The 25411-nt window shown below is 48.9% G+C and overlaps 1 protein-coding gene across 8 annotated transcripts in view; it reads left to right on the plus strand.

Annotated features, from left to right (window-relative positions):
• The window catches only part of PMCA (plasma membrane calcium-transporting ATPase 3), a 289652-nt gene that overhangs the window by 175921 nt on the left and 88320 nt on the right, over nt 1-25411 (plus strand). For all 8 annotated transcript variants that reach the window (XM_077631441.1, XM_077631439.1, XM_077631430.1 and 5 more), the window contains one exon: nt 2655-2703. The gene's annotated coding sequence lies outside the window, so the exon portion shown is untranslated. The remainder of the gene's footprint in view (nt 1-2654; nt 2704-25411) is intronic.

Genomic DNA, 25411 nt, shown 5'->3' on the forward strand with positions numbered 1-25411 from the left:
AAACGTGACTCCATTGTTATGAACACTGACGTGACACCGATGCCGTATAGTGTCCGATATGGCTGGTAGGCGGTCAAAGGACAGTGCTTCTTTTTTGGCTTCTCCCTTCACACGTGTGTCGACAGAGGATTGTTTTTATCTGAGCGTGGACCTAGGGTCAAACCGTCGCCTGCGCTTCGAGGACATATATGCTGTACTTAGAACGCATGTTTCATGCGCACATGTTTCATGCGGCATGCTCCTTCGACGTGCGCCGTGTCAAGTAAGCCGTTTAGGCTTCCCTTTGACCCCTCTCTTTAGCGCAGCTGTTAAACGCCCGTTCCTTGGTTTGGGCGTCGGTGTTGTCGGCGTAACCGGCAGAGTGATTCAGGAGGCCGGCTGCTATAACTGCGCATATTATATGCTTGTCTTTCAAATATACGTCAGTATACCACGAAACGAACTCAGCTGCAGTCGCTGAAAATTCGCATTACCGAGTATCGTAATCGTCAAATGACAGTTTTAGTTTCTTGCTTCGACTTGCGCGATATTGTAACATCAAGCGTTGGCGCATGGCTGGAGCGACGCTTCGCCAATGCTCACTAACGCGGAGATTCTTTTCGCTGCGAGACGCTGATTTAGCGAAATGTCGCTCCATGAGCCTTCCTTTATCAATGCTTTCGTGAATTGAAACATCATTACGCATTTCTTGTTTTCTTTTAGAACATTAGGTTTCGTTTCAACGACAGATTTTTGATAATAGTATACAAACTATCTCGGCTTACTTGGGTGCGAAACTTGGAACCGAGCTGGTAGTCGCATTTGAGAATCGCAGTGCAGTGACCGATATGCAGAAGTGCACTGTGGTGAATATGACCTGAAGGATGTTAGAAGAGGGCTAGGTTTAGACAAATCTGTTATTAGTAGCGACATATGGGCGCAGTATCATAATGACTATCAGTTCGTGTCTTCCATTCCGCCTTGATGATTACTGCTCCGGACTGTTATCGGCCGCAAGCGAAGTTTATTCTTAGCAGTCGGTTCGTCTCAAGATAGTACTTGTGGCAGACAGTAAGCATGCCCGTAGCAATGGTGCCTTGTGGTGCACGAGGGTGACGCTGGAGCTAGACTGCGGGCGAAGTATTGCTCCGAATTCACTGGCCATCAAGTTCTGTTCTTTGTTTACAAGCTATAAGAGGTGCTCATGTGGCTTTGCTGTAAGAAACTCATGTGATTCAGGGGTTTACATCGTTTTCGCCTTTATCTTGTCTTTACTCTTGCGTCTCAAAGTGACATGAATATCGTCGTTTGTTTTAATAATATTATTATTATTGCTTATTACAACGTCGAGCATTGAAAGCTAAGCGCGCGTGTGATTTTTGTGCGTCTGGGGCATTATCTGGGGCGTTTTCAGGACTTGAGCGTCCATGATTTCTTAGTAACTTCGTCGACCTTAGTTATTTTTAGTTTGCTAGCTTTACGGGAGCACCAGGTCTGGCTTTAAAGATATGTTTAGTCCGTGATATGAGGATCATGATGCCAAGCATTATCTTCGCAGTGTAGCCTCAAAGGGCGGACATTTGTTGCGGTGTCCCATGCCCGTATCCTTGGTAGAAAGCTTTCTTTATGTTTGCGTATTTCCGACCTGGAAACAATCTAGTCCGTTTATACTTAGAGCTCTTGTTTTGTTTTTTTCGACATTAACTGTTTCCTACCGCAACAATGCAGTCCGTTTATATTTACAGCTCTTTCTTTTCGACACGCCGCGCCTCGTGGAGCTAAGGAACGTTTTGCATTTCGCCTCCATCTTTGGCTGCTGATACCGAGGTCGCATTTCGTTCCGAGGCGACACGTAAAAAATTCAGAGGGACACCTAATTCCATTACCTGTGGGCAGTGCGACAGCATTCGCAGAGGGTGTTGCCTTTACCGGAAATGACGTCACCTCCATCCAGCCGGCGGGAATTCTCCGGCATGGTGACGTCACTTCCAATCGGTCAGCGTATTTAGTTTCCGACGGCACATTCTCTTACCGATGAGGCTTTCATTCAAGCTATTAAAACGCCTGTGTGCTGTGCGATTTCAGTGCATGGCCTCTAAATTAATCCGGAGTCCTCCAGTACGGCGTCCCTCACAGCCCGTGCATCACTTCCGGACGTTAAACCCCTTATACCAACACATTTAACTTCCGTCGATACGCGACCGGCCCAGGTATAAGGAATCTAATCGCAGTATTACACCAAATAGTAGCCATTGGGCCACCGCGACGTGTGGCCGTTTAGCGAGAAACCATTTCCGCTCTGCAAGCAAATGGTGAAGCGCGCAGCCGACGACAGCCTCTCTGCTCACCAAGCGCAGCTTTGGCCTCGACGGTCAGATAACAACGCTGCACGAGAGTTTTCGCGATCTCTCTCTCGTGCTCTTTCGAAAGCCTGCTCTGGCTGGTTTTGCACAGGATGCGTGCACCGTCTCCCTTCCTGCGGTAATGTCATCATTTTCCACTCCCTCAACTTCCTGCCACGCGGTTTTGCCTCGAACAGTGCCCTCGTGCACCAGCCTCCTTACTCCGCGAATGTGATGTGCAGCAGTGATGCTCTTGCCCGCCAGTGTTGCTGTGTTGGTCGTGCTCAGCACCCCCTAAAACTGCTGTTTCCCTTCTTTTTTGCTTGCCTGCAGGGCTTCCCCATGATCAGCTCATCTACCTATGAAGAGGTAGCGCTCACTGGTAAGTCTCCCACTTCTATGACGTCACGGTATGAGCCTTAAACCGCTCCTCCTAAGCTGCACAGTGCGATGCAAGCGCGGCTGTGAACGGGAGATGTCACCGGAGAGCACATTATCCGTTCGGACGCTTAAACCTGTAGTCTCGCCTGATAGGGGTAGGCGTCGCTTGCGTGTAAGCAAAATTGCGTTTGCAAGCGAAGTACCTCAGCGTTTGCCGCGTTCAACTTGCAGTCTCTAGGCAAGGAAGCGCAAAATGCGACACTCTTTTTCGGCACGTGTTCAGAACGAGATGTCTGAATGTCACTAAACTATACTGCCACTAAACTGCGGAATGTCGCTAAAGTGCGGTTTGCTCTGCGCTGAGGGAAAACGTTCAGTGCATTACATGACATTTGACGGGGTTAAAGTATGCTGGACGAAAAAGTTAGGTCCCGCACATACCCAACAACTCTGGACAAATCTGTTTTTGAACGGGAAGCAGTTTATAAACACAGTTTTTTTTTCGTATATTCTAAGATTTCACTATAACAATCAATATATCCGCAGATCTCCCGTCTCCAGGCTTGAATTTTCTGCTATTAATGTTTTTGAAGTCGTCAAAAGAAAGATTTTGCTACACGCCGGAAAAATGAACCATTACGCTCAGTTTTTACATAACAATACTTTACAATATGTCATTATTCAAAATTCTTGTTCAAGAATGTTGGACATGTATGCATAGACTGCATTTATTTAATGCACGCGCTAGTAGAATTCAACGTGTGCCAAGCGTTTTTAATCTTCGCTTCCATACACATTTTCAAATCGCCCCTTGTGGGCGGAGCCATATTGTCCCTCGATTGTGGCAGCAGCGTTTGCGATTGGTGGATTTCACAAAGGCCGTTTACTGTGCATGCGCGCCACAGTCCAGAATGCGCGTGCGCTCACTCAGGTTGCGGGCATTGAAAATGACTGTGGTCAGTTTGGTTTTCCACGATCTTTGCTGCCGAATCAAGGCTAGCATCACCTTCGAAGTTCGATCGCCTCGCGCCACAGTGTGTGCATTGCGGGCCCTTCTCACTGCGCTCGGTGTGATGCACGCGTACTGGCCCGTGGTCGAAACCTCGAGATACGTCTCGGCGCTGCCAAGACGTCGAATATAGCAGCTGACCTCGACTAAAGGGAACGGCCCCGCTATCACGCCAAGACGTGACGCACGCCGGGAGGCGACCCGTATCGTCGCGCATGCGGCTGGCCGATAAACGCTATCTCTAGAGCGCCCTGTGACGTCAATGCCTTCCGCTCCTTCCTTGTAACCGCCCTTGTGGCTCGAGATTCCTGACGTCGTTACAACACACATTATCTGACATTCCCTCCTCCTCGGCCACTCTTATCTCACACTTCTTTATCTCGAGCTTGGTGGTTCGTCTTGTTTGCGCTTTCATCGCTGTTTCTCGGAGTATAGTAAAGATAAACATCTCAAGATGGGACTCAGGACGTCCTTCTAGTTCTTTCTTCAGGAGCTGCGATTAGTTAAAAAAAAGAAACGAAAGCGCCAAAAAAGCAGTCCTTTCACGCTTAGGAGGCTCTTCAGTGCATCGCGGGCCGCTCGTGACGGTAAGTGAGAATCTCGCCGGCGTTCATTTGCGTGGCTCTTCCACATTTTCCGCCGAGGCCGTCAGTCGGTCTCGAGATAAAGGCGGGCCTTATTTAGCTGTCGCCGTCTTGGCGGCCTTCTTTTTCTTCGTTCTTGAATGGCGGACAGATAGAGGAGAGGACATGGCAGAGACGACGCGTGTGTTCTCTGGCGTCGTGAACGCCCGCCCGTCCTCCCCCTCTATGGACTTTACTAAGAGCAACCACGGTTCAACACTTTGTTTCCCTGAATGCCGCCTTTGGAGAACCTGCTACAAACAGTGTGCAGTCATTTGAAGACGCGTTCGTTGAGCGTTGTGAACAACAACTGTTCGTGGATGATGGCGTAGTCAATGGCGTTCAGATTGTGCGCTTTTCTATGCATATACAGGTTTGCCAGTGTCGTTTTATCGTGATCCTTTATCATAACGACGGTAAGGGTTAGCAGGAATGCACAGTGGTGATCACCGTTGCCGTGAACACGGGTACACGTGTTTTGAAGCGAAAAGCTTCACTAGGCTCGTCAACACTGGGCTTCGCGTGAGCCACACAACAGATTTGCCACAGCTGCGCATGCGCGAAACCGAGTGACGTCACGCGGAGCGCAGGTGGTCGCTGCTGCCGCAGCCGTCGTAGCCACCGCGCGAGAGACGCAACAATAGAAAACGAAGCGAGGAAGAGACAACGCGCTCAAGAGACGCCAGAAGAACGCGCTGCATGACTCGAGAAGCGTCGTAAAGAAGATGTGGCTAGAAGTCGTGCCACGTCCCGAAGTGACTCTTCAACTGCGGAAGAGACCGGTTTGAGTTCTCGAGAGCGTCGGAATCAGACGCTGTGTAGACGACGTGCCGAGGAAACGAAGCTTTCGCAACTAGGGTTAACCAGAGCTAAACCACAGCCAATTTTTTTGCGCGCTCCTCGTCGTTGAGACGTCGCTGCGTCAACTGTCTCTTCTTTATACCAGGGAAGACCCCGAATCTCGCAAAATAGTGTGGCGATAATGTCGAAAGGAACGCGCTCGCATGTTCACGGTAACAGTAATCACCACTGTTACCAAACATGAAGTAATTACCGGACACGAAGTAGTTCTCGGGGGAAAAAGTTTGGCTGCGACTGCGTTTTTTAAGTACACTGTTCCTGCGGTGTGTATGGTGGTTAGCATAATTGTGGACAGTACTTTGTGAACGTAAAGTTTTCAAGCCTCTTCTCTGGCACTGCACCGCCGCGTTGGCTGAGTGGTTATGGCGCTCTGCTGCTGACCCGAAAGACGCGGGTTCGATTCCGGCCGTGGCGGTCGAATTTCTATGGAGGTGAAATTCTAGAGGCCCGTGCACTGTGCGATGTCAGTGCACGTTAAAGAATCTCAGGTGGTCGAAATTCCTGGAGCCCTTCACTACGGCGTCTCTCATAGCCTGAGTCGCATTGGGACGTTAAACCCCCATAAACCAACCATCTTCTCTGGCATTATTTTGAACTTAGCGTCGAAATGTTCGTTAACTGGAAATCGAGTTGAACCTCTCTCCGAACTCTTCTTCGAAACCACAGTGGCCGCTAAACATATACCACCAGCACAGTTCTTTCACAGTTCGCGGCATCTGGAAAAATGACCGATTTGTGCAGAATGCTTGGCAAACTCGCCAAGGCTTGCCGAAATGGTCCTCTAGAAATTTGCAAAGAACGCGTTGTATGCAATCTAGCACCTAACGACCTCCTGGTTGTCGAAAAGGGTGTTTAGGTAAAGAGCCACGATAGTTGTCCGATGCCGGACGACGACACAGCAATATGCAGAACTTTGTGCGGGTCATTTTTATATGAGCAGATGTGCAAAGCAGCACTCGATTATGCCCCGGAGTTCTGCTGTACGCAGCCCGTTCTGTACAGGCTGCAGATGCCGCAGAGACAAATTATTTCATGCTTCAGACTTGCTTTCACTAAGTACATTGAGCGGCATCTTTTTTATTAATGCGATATCATTGGATCCCTCATCAGAAAGAAAATGTGTCGTCGGAAGCTAAATTCGCTGATTGGATGGAAAGAAGTGACGTCACCTGACGGGAGCATTTTCAGTGGCATGAGGGAGTGTAAAGTCACTTCCGGTTAAGGCATTAACAGCTTCTAATGCTATGGCATTGCCATCACTTAACAGAATTAGTTGTCCCTTGAAAGGCTGAAAGAAAGAGATTAAATTAGAATAACCGACGTATTATTGAAGAGGATTAACAATCAGTCCAGTGCACATTTGCTAAATGGGGAATGGTTAGTGAATGCATTTCAGGATATGCACAAAGTAATGAGGACGACAGATACCGCTTTTCAGCGGGAGTATCGCTGTGCGTTGATTGAACAACCGCACTTATTTTCTTTCCTATTTTTGTGTAACAAGATTTGATATCGGTTAATTTATTTGGTAACCTCGGGTGCTCAGGGGAAGCGGGAACAGAGTAACCCGTTTTAAAGTTAGGTGGACGGATGAGATTAAAAAGTTTGCGGGGGATACGGCTGCCGCAGTTGGCAAAAGGAGAAGGTTAGTTGGACGGACATGACAGAGGACTTTGCCCTGCAGTGGGCGTAGACAGGCTGATGATGATGGTGACCAATTTCATCAAATACAGCCGCCAACTAGCCCGCTTGTCTGTGCTAACAGTGTACTATTTTCTAGAACGTAACACTGCTCTGACCCTGCCCACATTGCGACAATTCTAGTACGCCGAGCAAAAAATACAATTGCTAGGTCAGCTCAGTGTATGGGCAGCCATCCAAATGCCCCCTATCGCTCTCTGTCTATATATTTTTTTTTCATTTCTGCGTAATGTAGTGTGTTGCGCTTGAAAGCTTTTGTCATGTTATCGCATTCGTGCGTCATAGGAGCGAAATATTGCGGCCCACGCGGGCACTCTCAGCGAAGAAAATGCCCTCATCAGATGCTCTTATCTCCTTAGTGCCCCCACAACCTGAGCAAGATAATAGTTGCGCACACCTGTCTTTGTAACATTTCCGAAGACGTAGATGGGAAATCTAACGCGCCCTAATGTATCTGCATCTTTTGTTTTACAGCGCTAGCTCAATAGCTCACTTTCTCCGAGGTTAGCGCGTTGCTGTCGCAGTATGTAGCGACGTTAAACTCGCACGTTCGCTACGTGGCCAATGAGAATGTTGTCCAGGTGTGTCTGAGGGCTGGCGTTCCTGAGAATTTGCCCCCTGAGAGGTTATACGTGCGGTCATATGTGGCCTTATGCGCGGTCATACGTTATACGTGCGATGATACGCTCTAAACAGAAAGGAGTAAAAAGGGAGTAAACTGTCCTCTAGCGCACACCCTTTTATAGAAGGGAGTACTGTGTTAGAAGACAACTTACTCCCTTTTTACACCCATATAGGCGTGTTCCTGTTTAGAGTGTATGTAGTCATACGAGCGGTCATACGTGTCGTCAAGCGCGGTCATATCTGTGGTCATATGTGGCCTTTTGTTTAGTTATATATAGACATACGGCAGCTGTATGAGGGTTCAGATGGGGCCTTATGTGTGGTGATATGTGTACATAAAGCAGTCTATGAGCGGTCATATATGGCCTTATTTTGGGCCGTATGTGACTTATATGTGTGGTAAGATCGTATGTTCATATGATAGCTTTTTTAGCCGTCATATGTGGCCTTGTGAGCGGCCACATGTGGAACATGTTATGTGGACATACGTGCGGTCATATGTGACCTTATGTGCGGCCATACGTTACACGTGCGATGGCATGTCACATCAACGCTCATACGTCTCGTTATGCGCAGTCATATCTGTGGTTATATGTGGCCTTTTGTTCTGTAATATATAGACATACGGCAGCTATATGAGCGGTCAGATGTAGCCTTTTGTGTGGTGATATGTGTACTAGTGTATGAGCAGGATATATGGCCTTATATGTGACCGTATGTGACTTATATGTGGGGCAAGATCATATGGCCATATGATAGCTTTTTTAGCCGTCATATGTGGCCTTGTGAGCGGCCATATGTGGAACATTTCGTCCTATGAGTGGGCGATTCAATAGCGTGGTGAGGGAGGTACAGCTATTGCTTTCACCTATTAGCACCCGATGAGTGTGGAAGGCTCTAATGTGTACAACTACGTATATGTGCGCTAACGTTTCGTAATGCGCACCCTTAACTGTCTCTTATTCATGATTATCACAGAAAGACCCTAACTTATTTTCCCTGTCCATTCCATTGCTTGCTTCGTATGATCTCTTCAATATTAACAGCCTCAGATATTTAGCAACGCTTTTGAATATTTCTTCTATTTTCTGACACCAGGTGATTGCCTCCTAGGGTACTCTATTCGCTCACAATAAATTAATACTCTATATGCTGATGCTGAGGCCTTTTTCAAGTGTAGACTAGGGCTTTAGGCGCCGCGGAAACAATTGGAGGAATTACATACACGAATCGACAAATAACACAGAAACAAGTTTTTTTATTCTTCTCTTACACCTTAACTTCCTTTTTATGCCTTGCTGGTATAGGGATGAACGCTCGCTCGCAGAACATAAGAAATTAGCATGCGACACGTACGCTGCCTCGCGACAACGGGTCCCGACCGTTGGTTGTCGTTTACGCCCTGTTTCACTAAATCCATGCATCCAGCCTAGCACAAGACAGGGCTGGAAGTCGACTTCCGCAACCACGAAGGCGGAGTTGTCGGGGCGCCGTAACCGTTGCCTCATTGGCTACGTCGTGATGATCGCTTCGCGGACAGACGGACGCTGGCCAGCAGTAGACCGTTGTCCCATGTGCACAGTTTTGTGAATTCGGTCTCCTTGGTTAGAGCCTGCGCGAGCAGCCTATTCCGCACCTGTGAACGTAACTAGAGGGAGAGAAACGAGCGAGAGAGCCGCGCTCCAATCGCACAAATGCAGCAGAACGTCGAATTCGGCCCGACAGGCTCGTGGTGCGGTTCCGTTCGCTGGAGACTGCTGTAACGCGAGTATCTCGCCTGCCGACGACGAATCAAGAAATACAAAAGGAGAGTTGAAATCTCGAGCGCGCCAGGGGAAACAAAAACAAGGAAAGAAAGAGCAATGCCAAGCGGTGGCTTCCTTGGGGGCTTGGATGGGGGAAGAATAGGGAGATGCCTGTAACCTTAGCTATCCCCACTCCCCATTCCCACATCCCTCCGAGCCAACCGCTGCAGCGCGCCGGGCGAGCGATGAAATGATGCTCGAATGTCAAGTGAGCTCGCCGAAGATTGCGCCGGATTTGACTTCCCCGCGAGCCCTCGTTCTCTTCTCCACCGTCCAATATAGAGAGGCGGCGCGGAGCGAAACAGCAGCACAGCCAGCCAGCGAGGAGGTGGTGTACGGAGACGCGCTGCGCGAATTCAATAGACGCGAGACCGCGCCGAGCGGAGCGAATTTCGCTGAAACGCTCATCGACGACGAGCCCGAGCGCGCACAGGTTCAACGCTTTCCCGCCTCTTCCCCATTTCCCCAACTCTTCGCCCTTGCACGCGAACGCCCCCTTCTGCCCGGCTGAGTTCCTGCTCGTCTGCTCGTACGCGTCTCGCTTTTAATTTCTTGCTTTCCGTTCGAATTCTCCCGCTCTGCGCCGGCGAAAAGGAGGAGGCGACGAGTGCAGTTGAACAAACGAAGGGAGAAGAAATGAAAAAAAGAAGGAAGGAAGGAGGAAAGGTAGTTCGGCCTCCTTCAAAACTGCCGCTGTTGATTACGCTGGCACTGTCGCAGCGGAATCGTCGAGCCATCATCGATCGCACGCTCGGCGCAGGCAGCAGTCGCAGATATTGGTTGCGACGACGGGCGACCCCAAATTTAGAAAATCGTCCTGGGGAACAAATAAAAGGGAAATGGGGAAAATTGAGGGTGGCGGCCGGGGGACGGCTGTGGGGATAGTTCTGTCGGAAGCGATCCTGCCCGAGATGATTAGGGCGATGTTGATGCGAGAAAGCGGCTGGCGGCGGGCTGTGTAGGAGCCCCGATACCCAACGGGTGTTCGTCTTGACGTGGTAACGGGAGCCAGGGAAAGGTGAGGGGTGGGGATGTTGGGGAGGCGTTTTCTGTGGAAAATTAGGGAATTCGAAAACTGAAATGTTATGTTTTTTGTTTTACCTGAAGGATCGCGACGCGTACTTTGGCGATTTGATACCTAGCTCGTCATTAATTCGCTGCTGAGTGAAGGTAACGTCACCAGAATATACGAGTTAGGATTTTTAGTCGTTCACTCACACAGTGAGCAATGAAGAGTCCTTGAATCCTCAGTAATTACTGAATTCGAGTAATTTTAGTGCTCGATCATATGTGGTCTCAAGCGAGACTGCAATCGCTCTGATTTTTACGCCGGAAAGACAGTGGGCTTAAGGGAGTGGCAGGGCGTAGGATTTTGAGTTATTTTGGTTGTACACGAGGTTCTACTACCAGATAAATTTTATTCAAGTTATAGCAGCACGAGATACCTTAAACCTTAAGGGCATTCAGGGTTAACTCCATCTATTTATTGTTACTAGTAAAAAAACTATTATCTGGCTGTTTATCGCTATACTGGCGTTTTTTCAGCAGAAAAAGGCGCATTTTTCTGAGAGAAAAATGGACTTTAAAAGATATTCGCGCCAGTCGATTCGAACTCGTAACGCCCTTACCGAAAAGAGCGAGTTGCCATTGTTTTGAAGTGAACGGTGGTATAGCGTTGCCTCTGAGACCCGTGCCGAAAAATCGGTGTCGACGAGTGAGTTTTACTTGCGAAATCGACCGGTGGTAGTGACACCTGTATTTCGATTTTTGGACTTCTATAGCTTTTTTAAAAGCTCCGTTTTTTATTACAATAGTCTCTGCGATTGAAACGAGGTGCTGCATCGATACAGACTAACTTCTATTCATGCTCGGCGACCCCTTAAAGGGAAGACATCCGGCTGCAAGTGTTTCTGCTTTAAAGACATGCATTTCTTGAGTTGACCTATAGGAATAGTAAATAAAGCATTTGGGGCTGCCAGAGCGTGGTTCACTTCTGTCTTGTACACACCTATGCAACTGCCCTCTCAAGATCTTAAGCTCCTATTCTTGTTAAAAGGTGAAACAAGATCGGTGAAAACGGTAGTTATGTTTGTGCAGATCAACAACGCGGATTACCAAAACGTTAGCAGCGCCTTCCAGCGTCTTCTTGGCTCTTGCACTGCTGGTCTTGCAATGCTTCCACTGGGGATCTGTGTTACAGAATTTTCATAAAGGCGAAGACAGCGCAATAATTAACAGGAAGGAACTAAAGCGTCGCGAATGAAGGACGTTTCTAAGCGCTCCAGGTTTGCTGCTGTTCGTACATTTCTGAAAAGCAGAATCAGTCCTCAGTTGCAATGTGGGCCGACTACGGCTTACTAGAAAACGGGATACGAGTCCCGCGATGAAGAAAAAGCCAGGAAAGGTGATGGCAGGAAAGTGATGCTTACTGGATAACTGCCAACCACCTTTCATAGAGGCACCGAAGCAATGAAATTACTTATATTTCCTTTTTGCACTCCGGGCATAAATTACGCACAGTTGGACCAAATGTCGCTGAAAGTCAGAATTGATGAACGCATATGGCCCGAGTACCGTACTTTCCGGCGTACAGCCCTCTGACAGTGCCTGTTTAATTGTTTAAATTTTTTGCTTTGCAGACTATCCATAGATGCGGCCTATGTATTTGTTTGCTCTGTGCCCCTGTTGCCATCGGGTGGCTGACTGGTTGCGCGCGTGCTTGCAGGTACTACCTTCTATCTCAGTTTTGAAGAACACGAACCTTTACACAAGTTCGCAAGTGCCGGTGGAATACTGCAAAACGATTCCTTGCCACGCTATCGCCAATGTCATCGTTAAAGTAGGCCTTCAGACACCTGCACCCTATGAATAGAGTAGCGGCGAAGATACCGAACGCAACCGGGAGTCTTCTTTCGGTGTACAGACGGCATATCTTTTTTTTTTTTTTTGCTCCGACAGCTCGCGTCATACTAATCGGCTCGTGCACATACAGTTTAATATGCGCACACCTGATCCCTGTACACAGGTTACGGACTGTACAACGAAAATTGTGGTAATTATTATGAAATGAAAGCGCACGGAACAGCTAGGAGCAGCGTCAAGCTTACGCCTAGACTTTCTTCACAAAGTTTTAACAATTTTTCGCGCTTCCGCTGCTAATCCCGATTCCTTGGTTTGAATTACGGCGGTCACATTTCGATGAAGCGGAAATGCAAATTCTTGAGAGCAGTGAAACTTCAGTGCCCTTTAAAGAATTACGGAGAAGGAGGTGGTCGAAATTATGGCGGAGCCCTTCAGAACCGCGTGTCTCATAGTTGCTCCTTCGTCTGCGGCCCAAAAACTCAACAATGAAAAGAAAGTTCATTTTGCGTGTTTTTTCTCCTAGCACTGTATACAGAGGCCACATAATGGGATCGCGCGTGTCTTCATTACTGCACACAAGAGCCGGTAAAGGTTTTTCTCTTCACTTCTTCTTAGCCCTTGTAAGCGGGAAAGCGCACAGCAGTTGTGTGGAAGCTGCCGCGAGTGGACCCTTGTGAATGGCCGCATGGAGCGTGGGCTTCCCAGAATACGCTGCCGCTGTTCTAACGGAATTCGATAGAGGCCTGGCGTCCCGTGTTTCCCCGTGTCTAAAAGGGAAGGAGCTGGCTACGCTGAGCCGCTTCGATTCACCAGTCACCAGTCAGTTTTATCTTTTTTTCTTCTCTTGTCTGGGTGCTCAGTAACGGCTGCTTGCGTTGATGGACGCACTGATAGTACATGCGGACGCGGGGCTGACCGCTCGCCTTTTCCTGTTTACGTCTGTTCACGTTTTTCTGTTCAGTTTCCTTTGTTAAGGTTGCTCTGTTCACGTTTCTCTGCTAAAAATTCACTGTTCACGTTTTCCTGTTTAGGTTTCTGTATTCTGGTGGGTCTGTGCAGGTTTCTCTGTTCTGGTGCGTCTATCCAGGTTTCTCTGTTCTGGTGCGTCTGTCAAGGTTTCTGTGTTCACGCTTCTCTGTTCATACTTCTCTGTTCACGTTTTCCTGTTCAGGTTTCTCTGTTCACGTTTCTCTGCTAAAAATTCACTGTTCACATTTTCCTGTTTAGGTTTCTGTATTCTGGTGAGTCTGTGCAGGTTTCTCTGTTCTGGTGCGTCTGCCCAGGTTTCTCTGTTCTGGTGCGTCTGTCCAGGTTTCTCTGTTCACATTTCTCTGTTCATACTTCTCTCTTCACGTTTTCATGTTCAGGTTTCTCTGTTCACGTTTCTCTGCTAAAAATTCACTGTTCACGTTTTCCTGTTTAGGTTCCTGTATTCTGGTGAATCTGTGCAGGTTTCTCTGTTCTGGTGCGTCTATCCAGGTTTCTCTGTTCTGGTGCGTCTGTCAAGGTTTCTGTGTTCACGCTTCTCTGTTCAGACTTCTCTGTTTACGTTTTCCTGTCCAGGTTTCTCTATTCTGGTTTCTCTATTCATGTTTCTCTAATCACGTTTCTGTGTTCAGTGTTCTGTGTGCTCATGTTCCTGTTCAGGTTTCTCTGTTCTGGTGCGCCTGTCCAGGTTTCTCTGTTCTGGTTCGTCTGCTCAGGCTTCTCTGTTCTTTTCTCTGTTCACGCTCCCGCGATCTATTCACGGTACCAATACAACGCTATATGAGAAACAGACAGCACATAACGCCAACTTACAAATCTATTCGCACGCACACAAATGTGCGTACACAGAGTCACCTATGCAATTGGCGCTTCAATATCAGTGAGGTTTCTCCGATAAACGTGCACTGCTCTCACCAGCCACTCTGGTCGTTTTATAACCGGTAACGCATACGGATATGCTCGGCTCTATGACGTGCTTCCTTTGTCCCTGCAACGCAGGGCTTCCCCGTGAAACAGCTCGCCCTTGCAAAGCGTTGCCGGTGACCCCTCGCTCTCTCTGAGCGCTTGTGGAACACGCCGACTTCCTCCATGACAGAGCGATTATAACGTCACAAGTACGGGACCGACTAGTTCGGACAAAAAGTCTGCAGTCAGTAAAAGGATGGCAAAATGGCGCACGCTTGTATTGGAAAATTCAAAGTGAACATTAAAAGAGCACGGGAAATTCATTTGGGAACATGATGCTGATGATGTCCTCAGACTTATTGGCACATACCCACGGCGGGGGAATGGCCAGGGTGCAACATGCAAACAGGGCGCTGCTTGAATGTTTTCTTCCTCTTTTGGTCGTCTTCGCTCTGTGCCAGTTTTCTGACTCCAAACTGTTGCCAGGAGTCTGTTGACAGCCTTTAGACGGACTTTTTAATGACGCCACTATGACTAGACTGCAGCACGTAGTGACCGCTTGCAAGTGATTTCAAGTACGGAGATGGTCAATAGCGGCGTAAAATCCCACAGACGTGTATGGAATACGCGACAAATTAACTGAATCCTCTTTGAGTCACCATAATTCAACAAAGTCAATGGAGTTCACCAAGGTTCACACCGCGTCACACGTGGTGGAAGCCGCCATTTCCACTTGCACGTACCCTTCTAATGCTAACGAATTAATGAGCGCCATGTACCACGGATACATGTAATTCATTGCCGCGAATTGAGGCGATAAAAGAAATGTTTTCCCCAACATTTTTAGAGACATAAGACAAGCATGTCGGGCAAAATCTATAGCTTGGAGGCACTACGGACTAGTCCACTGCGCATGCCCAGTGGGGCCGCAGAGCTATCCTGGTATAGCAACCAATCCACTGCCCCCCCCCCCCCCCCCCCCCCAAGGGCCAGGAGGGTGAGGGCTTGCGCCTGCAAGCGCGCATGCGCAGTAGGTGCCTGACGTCTGCGCTGTACTAAATTTGCCAGCACATGGAAGCAAGCCCAAAATACGCATCAAAATATGTAATCATATTCATTTAGCCCAAAAGTCAGTGCAACCGAAAGAACACGAACGCTACTCAACTAATTTATTGAACCTTATCAGGATTCCGCAAGCGCAGCCGTGCACATCATTCCGAAGCGCGCAAGCTGAAGCTATCGGGACAAGGCGCGACACAAGTTTCTTCTCTGCGTTGCATAGCACAACGGATGTCTCATTCACGTAATCTTGTGTCTGCTTTTTTGGTAAAAAAAAAAAACGCCTCCGAGCTTTGAGTTTGTGGTTTATTGGGTTTAACGTCCCAAGATAACTCCGTAGTGGAGGGCTCCGGGTAATTTCGACCACCTGGCGTTCTCTCTAGCGCGCTGACATCGCACTGGCCTCTAGCATTTCGCTTCTGTCCAAATGCGACCGCCGCTGCCGGTATCGAACCCACGTCTTTCGGGTCAGCAGCCGAGCGCCGTAACCGCTGAGCCACCACGACGGTTTCCCAAGGCTTAAGTGAAAAACTGAGAGAACAGAAAGGGGTCTCGAGCGGTCTGTCGAAGCGCAAACGCTTGATAGTATTGGAGCAGTGGGAGGTTATTCTAAGCTCGGCGAGGTCTCCGACCAGCAACGAGAAGACTGGTTCGCAAGGCCCCCGTACGCTGCGGCGCATGCCAATGGGCTGCCGGAATAGGCCTACCACCCACGGCTCCGGGAATTGCCATTCATTCAGTAAAGTTTTCAGTTAACAAATCAATCAATCAATCAATCAATCAATCAATCGATCAATCAATATTTCGCCCCCTTGCCAAGTGAGCTGTCTGCTCTTCCTCGTTTCGGACCCGCGCGTGGGCCGCTCTCTGGCGATTGGTGTTCGATCTCTCGACGAATGGGGAGTGGGCACACGCGCACACACCTCATTGGCGCTCCCGTAACTCGTCCGGACTCTGGGCTGCTCTTAAAGCACGGGCGTCACTCTCGTATTTACTAAGGTAATCGCTAATAGAGTGAGGGCCACGTTAGACTTTAATCAACCAAATGATCAGGCAGGCTTTCGTAAAGGATATTCCACAATAGATCATATTCACACTATCAATCAGGTGATAGAGAAATGCGCAGAATATAATCAACCTCTGTATATAGCTTTCATTGATTACGAGAAAGCATTCGACTCAGTGGAAACCTCAGCAGTCATACAGGCATTGCGTAATCAGGGGGTAGAAGAGCCTTATGTTAAAATACTGGAAGATATATATAGCAACTGCACAGCTACTATAGTCCTCCATAAAGTCAGCAATAAAATTCCAATAAGGAAGGGCGTCAGGCAAGGAGACACGATCTCGCCAATGCTGTTCACCGCATGTTTGCAGGAGGTATTTCGAGGCCTGAATTGGGAACAGTTGGGAATAAGAATAAATGGAGAATACCTAAATAATCTGAGATTTGCTGATGACATTGCCTTGCTGAGTCACTCAGGAGGTGAACTGCAAATCATGATCAACGAGTTAGACAGGCAGAGCAGATCGATGGGTCTAAAAATTAACATGCAGAAAACCAAGGTAATGTTCAACAGCCTAGCAAGGGAACAACAGTTCACAATTGGCAGCGAGAGCCTAGAAATTGTGCCGGAATACGTCTACTTAGGGCAAGTAGTGACAGCTGATCCGGATCATGAGAGGGAGATAACTAGAAGGATAAGAATGGGGTGGAGCGCATATGGCAAATTCTCGCAGATCATGAGTGGCAGTTTACCAATTTCCCTCAAGAGGAAAGTGTACAACAGCATAATCTTACCGGTACTCACCTACGGGGCAGAAACGTGGAGGCTAACGAAAAGAGTTCAGCTTAAGTTAAGGACAACGCAGCGAGCCATGGAAAGAAAAATGATAGGTGTAACGTTAAGAGATCGGAAGCGGGCAGAGGGGGTGAGGGAACAAACACGGGTTAATGACATCCTAGTCGAAATCAAGAGAAAGAAATGGGCTTGGGCAGGGCATGTAATGCGAAGACAAGATAACCGCTGGTCTTTAAGGGTAACAGAGTGGGTTCCAAGAGAAAGTAAGCGTAGCAGGGGGCGGCAGAAGGTTAGATGGGCGGATGAGATTAAGAAGTTTGCAGGCAAAGGGTGGATGCAGCTGGCGAAGGATAGGGTTAATTGGAGAGACATGGGAGAGGCCTTTGCCCTGCAGTGGGTGTAGTAAGGCTGATGATGATGATGATGATGATGTCACTCTCGATCGCGTCGGCACTAACTCGCTGGCTTCTTGCTGACATCGACCCGTCGCCGGTCCACCGTTCCTCCCCGATGCATGCATAATGGGGTGCGTCCGCTGCCGAGGACGTCTATAGATGGCGTGCAGCTGCGATTCGCGTTTCCGTTCAAGCACCGCGGGTGGTCTCCGCGTGTATCCGATTGTCTGAAAAAAAAAAAAGAAAATGGAAGAAATAGTGCCCTGCTTAACAGTACTGGACGGAGTAAGGGCCACACTATCAGCTTTTTGTCTTTTGTGAGAATCGTGAGTTTAAAAAAAATTACAATGTTTGCAACATTCAATTCAGAGCAAAAGCGCGGGCTTATTATTATTTCTTTTTTTGGCAAAGATTGTTTTTACTCATTTTACTTGCATGAATGACTGAACTGAGGCACACACCTGTTGACTGATTCAGTTCTCTGTATTTTTTTTTTTTTAGCGGGCACGCAAAAGACGAATTTGCTCGCGTCAGAACCTCCGGATTAGTGGCTACGTAGGAGACGAAGATGAGCGGGCGGTGCCGCGGGACGGAGCGCTCGCGCTAGGCCAGCTGCTGACACGCAAGAGAATATTTGTCATGATAAACGCCAACCTTGCGATGGCATCCGCGAGAACAGGAGTATAACCTGGTTCCTGCGATCAGCTTACGCGGGGGGGCATACGCGTCCTCCGCAGAGGCCGATGTGCGCTCGCACCGGTCGCCGACACAGATGCGCAGTCTTTCCACGTGGCGCATGCGCAGTTGATGCTTCGCGGAAGCGGTTCGCTCAATGCTAAAAATTGGTTATCAAAAGGCAACAAAATGAAAACAAAAGAAAAAAATGGCTACGCATGCAGCGTGCAACACAGCACTAAAAAGAATCTATCTTCCCTGTTCCTTTTATTTGTACTCTTGATCACGTGCGCGCTCCTTGGCATTCCTATTACAGTTGAATCTCGTTATAATGAAGTTGAAGGTGCCCGGCGATTATTTCGTTATAACCGTAGCTTCGTTATAGCCCGTACTGACGAGCGTTTGAGGGGAACCGTCATTCCTTCGTTATAACGAGGTTTATCTCTTTGCATCTTCTCAATGCACAGAACGCGTGTAAACGCCTAGCACGCAGCGTGGACAGATTGGAACTTCGCTGAGCGCGCGAATTGTGATACTCATTCTCAAATTCGCAGCGCGCATGCATGGTTCGTCGCGCTCATAGCATCGCAGTTGCTGACAGCGCTTGCGCGAAAGGCCGGAAGAAATGAAAAGAACGGAAAACGCGAGAAAAGTCCCGCAAATAGATCTCGGCGCGTACCCTTTGGTTAAGCGGAGGACGCCACCTCTCACGGCGCTTGCAAAACAGAGAAAGCCCCGGCAGCGGACGCGTCAGACGACACCCGTCCGCGCGATCGCACTGTGAACACACGCAGCACACACACTGCGGCTCGCATATTCGCTTGGCGCGAACGACGCGGCAAAGCCATGAGGCGTTCGTGGTTGGCGGTGGGCGAGGCGGAGGTTGGAAGAGAGTGCGAAGGGACGGCAACGTTGGATTTCTGAGGCGGCAGGAGCCGCCGACACATCGACGTATTGATCTGCATGGCGCTGCGAGCAGAGAGAGGAGGGCATTGGAGAGAGAAAACGCACAGCAGCGCCCTCCGCCACGGCGCGGTGACAGGAGGAATGGGAAATGCGGCGCGATCTGCAACGGCTCCAACCGCTCCCCCACCCCCGACTGCCGTCCTGTGTAGGGTTACTCTGGCCTTCTCGGTCTTTTTGTCTCTCTAGCAGCGGTAGGAGAAAAGGGGGGGGGGGTGAATGCGAGAAAGCGCGGGGTAATCGAGCCACAGAAATGGCAGGAAAGACCGGCCTCGAGCTGGCATGTTTGCTGCTTACGAGGGGCGATCGATACTTTTCATTTATGCCGGCGTTGCCTCGCGTTGATGTATTGGAAGGAGGGGCACTCACTCGCCGCGGTGTCAGCGTCACCGTGCGCAACTGTACACGCCGCCGACGCTGCAAGCAGTGGCTGCGCGCGCGGCGTCGTCTGAATTAGCGTCGACGACCTCCGAGCTGCGTGTATACACGCGCGCCAGGAGAGTTTTTGTTGCAGCTCTTGGCGAGTGGAACTGCGCGGAGGAGATCGCGTGCCTCGGTCTGCGCGTCCGACTAAGACAAAGTCTCCGGTTTCGCCCCTTGGGCTCATTAAAACTACAAGTTGTGGCGCGCGACCGATTTCGGTGTAGTACTAGCTACACCCCCGAAGCACTAGGAAAGCAGGGAGGGACGCTACACGGATCACCCAAAACCAGTCCCGCGACTCGCAGAGTGCTACGACGCTTCGTTAGTGTGGTCAGGGATCTCGATAGATTGAAATAGGTTCTGAGAAAAGGCCGTAGCTGTCTCACTTATCGATGCTCGCAAAGTGAACAAGGGAGGGGAAAGCATCAGGGTGCTTGCCAACGTTCCTTTAAGAGGACCTGTTTTCGTCTTGGCAAAGCGTTCGTCATTGGCAGGGCTCAAATAGGGCCTTGACTTCCAGGAGGAAGGCCCGGTGACGGCCCTCACCCCTCACCGGGCCTTCCTCCTCGGAGGGATGACCCTATTGAAAGCCCGCCAATGATGAATGCTTTCCCCAGACGAATACAAGTCCATTTGTCGAAACGTTGGCAAGCACCCTGAGGCTTTCCGCTCCCTTGTTCACTTCGTGATTATTGAGAACCATCTCTCCAACCTCTATCTACCATGGACTCGCTTATCGGTGGACACCATAAATACGCAGTTAGGAGTGGTATGAAGGAGGGACTGAAAGAAAGAGGTGCCGTGTTGGAGGGCTCCGGTAATTATTTCGACCACCTGGGGATCTTTGCATGCACTGACTTAGGACAGCATCGCTTGAATGCAAAAAGAGAAAAGAGGTTAATACCGAAGTGGAGGTCACCTCAACCGTATCAGAAGGGGGGGGGGGGGGGGGGGAAGGTTGTAAAAAAAATGAGAAAAAAAGAGGCTTGCGAATAAAGTTGAAGGAATTTGAGGAGCGACCATTTCCTACGCCACGTCACTCGCCCACTTTTTTTCGAAGCCGTCCAGTCCGTTCCTTCTAGCCTCGTTGCGTTGCATACTTCCTGTTGGTCCGATGTAGGCGCGGTGATTTAAATTGCGCGGGGCCTTTTTTTTTTAAACCATTAAAGGCTTTGACCTCGAATTTCTCGGCAAATTAAGGCGAAAATCATCCGAACTTAGAGAACTTGACGCTGAACGCGAGGGCGATCTAATATGAAATAATCGGAAAATTTCCGATCCAGCAGAAATAATATGTCAGCCCCTAGCGGGATTTGAACTGGTAGCGCCCAAACAGATCAGCTTGTCTCCCCGCTGCCTTTTTTTTTTCGTAGCCTTTTCGCGCTGTACTTTGGATATATTGTTGTCTTCGTCATCTTTCATACTTTAGTTTTTCGCCGCGAATGTTTGTGAAGTCCGCTAAGAACAAAATCAGGGTCTGATACAGCGCCTGATGTCGCTTCCGCGTTTGAAGCGTTATGGCACTTCAAATAGCGAGCGATACCTTATCAATGCAGCGAGAGGCGCTGAACGCGCTGTCTTGTACGAAAACAAAAGCGGCCGGAACTCAGCGGCACTTCAAGGACTCTAAACACGTTTTTGCTTGCGCAAACAAAACTGCGATATATTCGCTGATAAGTAGTTTTCTTTCACACAATGCTTAAGCTAGCTTGCTTCAAGAGTTGGAGTAACAAAAAACAACGTATCAGCGGCTGTACTGAAGTTCTTTTTTTTCATGAATCATGTGAAGTAAATACTCCTTACTCGTGACAGCTGTCGTTCGGTGACAGCTTCAAGAAGAAATGCAATTATAAATTATTTAGCTGTTGTAGACTAAGAACACGTGGTACGTAGGTACCATTACGTACGTGGTACGTAAATACGTGGTACCATTGCGTAGAAGAGTACATGAAGCTGAAGTCAGGTGTCTGTGGTCCTGTAAAGCAGCTGTAGCGAGATTCTGGTGCCTACAACGCCCGAAATGGGCGACATTATTGTAGGAATGAAAACGTAGAAATGGAATATACAGGTAGTTCACTGCAACATGAAACACAACGCTATCAATGCAAAAAAAATTAAAATAAATAAACAGTCTCGCATCGTATTCACAAACGTATTCACAAAAAGCACACGGAGAACAGTTACACAACAACCTCGACCGAGCATTGTCAAAACAGGATGGCAATCCCTTGTACAGCGTTGCAGCTGCGGCGATGAGCCATGCGCACTATGGCAAGAGTGCGGCCTGTTGGGCGCCGGTTTAGTGGCCCAGTTTTTTCTGGCTGTGCGTGTTACGATCCGCAAACGCGCCACGCGATTCCCGCACCCTATGTTTTTTTCGCTATTCCACGAACCTCGCTATCACGGCCACCCATGTCGACGCACCGTGTTCACCGGAACTGTTTTCTAATGCAGCCCACAAACAGCGCATGCACATGGCCTTTTTCCTTATTACTTTCTTTCCATTTCTTTACTCTCTTTTTCATTTTCCTATCTTCTTTTGTTTGCTCCTAGTCGTGCGACGTAGTTTGCCTGTCAATGTAAGCGCAGCTGCGCGTTCCGATTCTTCACGAAGCCGGTTAACGGGACTTCGCAGTAGTACTGCTGTCGAACTTTCCAGCGCCGCTTCCGCCGCGTCGGATTGCTTTTCCTGAAACGGATAGCGAACTGCTCCCGGGGCCACTGTTGCATCGCGGCCTCAAATAGCTGGGCTGCGAGGATCGCCGTGATAAAAGATCACGACACGAATATGATAAAGCTGAATACGTTCTGTGCATGTACGGGCGTCACAGCATTGTGGCATTGTGAGCGAAGAATCACCGGAGAAGCAACCTGGGTGGGTCATGTGACCGTGTGGCGTCTTCACAACCTGGCTGCCGAATTGGGAGCATAGTAGGGCAATGGCGCATCGCTTAACCGCTGCGCCACTGCGCCAGGGGTGGCACGTGGCCCGCAGTGCAACAGTTCAAATCCAACGCTTTATCACTCTGTCCGGAAGTGCCCGAAGCCGTCAGTAAACAAAACACCCATTTCCCACTCTTCATTCTTCTCCTGGGAGGCTGCCCTGCCGGCTCGGACCGGAGCGACCGGCAATCACTGGTCGAGACATCGTTTGAGCCATCGCCGCCCTGTACTGAGGGCTCCGCCCGTCATGGACGGCTACAGCTATCTTAAACGTTTTTACCGCCGCCGCCACTAGCACTACCATCACTTCCAGCGATCAATGAATATAAAGTAGAGAACGACCGATTCCCCATATATAGACATTAATTCATTGACGCTATCGTGTCATACCCTTTAGGCGGAGCATGAGTGTCTCCTCCAATTTTTAATCCCTTGAGCCTCTGGTAGAGCGGTGTGCGGCTTCCTCCGTCTTATCATGAAAAAAAAAAACGAAAAAGAAAAGAAGGGGCTTTCCGACGTGGGTAGTTTGAACACCCTCCCCCTTTGCCCATTGAGCGCACCCTTTGCCCACTCGGAAGCAGATGAAGATGATGAACTTTAATGACACAAGAGCGGCTTGGCCAAATAGTGCCATGGCGCAAAATGTTTTTCGTATACGCAGTTACAACAGAGACCCGTCTCCAAGGCATTTCATCCCAGTGAAACTGAGCACCGGGGAAGGTCAAAGTTCGTATACTCATTCGAAAGGATGCCCGGCGGCACTGGGGATCAAGGCCCACACCTCCCGCTTACGAGTTCTATTGAAGTAGACTGCGTGGCCTCAGGTGGGGCATTCTCGAGGGCGCCCTTGGTTTCAGGGGCTTTAGCTGCATGCCCTCTCCGTGACAAGTAGGTACGTTCCTTTATGGCTCATGCAGCATTGGCCTCGGGCGGGTATTAGCGACATTAGAGCGATCAACAACGACCGCAATTCTGGAAGACTATACTGCTGCAGTGCATCCGTTAGCTTCGCGAGCAGCCAATTCATATTAGAGCTCATAACGTCAATTAAACGCGGATTTAACCAGGCCTCTTTAATCGGCCTTCTTTAACTGGCGTGGTCAGCATGGTGCGGCAGGTGTCACACCTGCCGATGTGGCACTAATCGCGAGAAGAAAGAGAAATCGCGAGGAATCACGTGACACAGTGCAGGTTTTACATACGTAAATGGGCAATTTTGCGCATCAGGCCACGCCCCTTTACGACTCGTTGTTTACAACAGGGTTACAGAATAGCGGCGCTGGCCGGTGTAGTCTCGGTGGTTGTTTTTTATACATCTCGTCTCTATTCTGCCGGAATGCGTTCCCAGAAGCACGAAGGTGCCAGCCACATCAAGGCGGGAAAGCAATTTTTTCTCTAGAAAATTTGGTTCACTATATCCCTATCACAAGAGGCTCACATAATTCGTGTGCACAGTTATGGCGAGCTTCATCGCACTACACAATGCCGGCTTGCGGTCAGCCTCATTAGGCATAACAAAGTTTTTTTCAACGTAGTAGAAACAACTCGCGACCCGGTTTGTAAGCTTTGCACTCACTAAAGAATCGTACCCACAAGCTTGCAGACATATTTTCTAGCGAGATCTTGATGTTCGCGTCATAAAAAAGCAAGATGCCCGGGATAATTTGTGGTGGTGCTCTAGATCGAGACCGGTCACGGGACATGTCAGCGGTTATGGAGGCTGGGGAAGGGGGCTGCGGCTCCTTGGGTCGTTGTCGTGGACCTGTACACGCGACCTCGTTACGCCAGCCTTTTGTTGACTTGCGAGCATGAGTAAGGCCTCCGACGAACCGTTCGCCAGGACTGTGTATAGAGATATCCGGTACCAGACAATCGGGCAACGCCGTCCGGCGTGGCTGAGCCGAGAAGCATTTCCTACACTCCTGCACGCTTTTTTTCGAGAGCTCACCTACGGGGCAGAAACGTGGAGGCTAACGAAAAGGGTTCAGCTTAAGTTAAGGACAACGGAGCGAGCTACGGGAAGAAAAATGATAGGTGGGTGAGAGAACAAATCGGGTTAATGACAACCTAGTCGAAAGCAAGAGGAAGAAATGGGCTTGGGCAAGGCATGCAATGCGAAGGCAGGATAACTGCTGTTTCTTAAGGGTATTGGAGTGGATGCCAGCAGAAGAAAAGCTTAGCAGGGGACGACAGAAAGTTAGGTGGGCGGATGAGATTAAGAAGTTTGCCGAAATACGGTGGCCGCAGCTGGCAAAGGACAGGGTTAATTGGAGAGACATGGGCAGGGCCTTTGCCCTGCAGTGGTCGTAGTCAGGTTTGTGATGATGATGATGATGATGATGATGATGATGATGATGATGATGATGATGATGATGATGATGATAATGATAATGATGATGATGATACCAAGCCTCAGTCTTTATGATCTGTTGACTGGGTGCCCTTTATGAACTTTCTTTAATAAAAAAAATTGAGCTAAAATGCTTCCCTCGCATGAAAAGAAATTCTCGAAATGGAAGGGGCGGTTTCCCCTTCCCGTTGAATCCGCCTCCTCATGCATGCATATACTCCCGAGTTTAGAGCTACCTTACCATAATTATTGCAAAGCATTTATGCAAGTTTAAAAGGCCGGGACACATGTATCACTTTTCACTCTTTCCGATTCTGGAGCTGAAGCGCTATTGAAGTATGCTTTTTGTTGCAATCTAAATTCGAAATAAAATTGGATGTTCTCGAAACCGAGCATGCGAGGAGTGATTCAATTATATTACAGAATACATGCGCATAGTCTGAGTTGCCATAATCAAAATGGTGAAGCGGGAACTGTCAGTCAACATACTTTGTTAGACGCAATATCGTGAGATTGTTGGGGGGGGGGGGGGATTAGCTTAAGAAGTAGGCTTAAATTAGGCTTAGGAGGAAATAAGATCAGCCAGTCTGTTTTATATTATTGTCGTCCTACAGCTGGTGCTTAAGTCATAAATCTGATGTTAGTACAAACAGTTCGAAGGTTCGAAACAGGACGGCACTGCACCCTCTAAAGAAATACTGTAGAATGCGGAACCCCCCCC

This window comes from Amblyomma americanum, chromosome 7 (assembly GCF_052857255.1).
Source record: "Amblyomma americanum isolate KBUSLIRL-KWMA chromosome 7, ASM5285725v1, whole genome shotgun sequence".
Taxonomy (NCBI): Eukaryota; Metazoa; Arthropoda; class Arachnida; order Ixodida; family Ixodidae; genus Amblyomma; species Amblyomma americanum.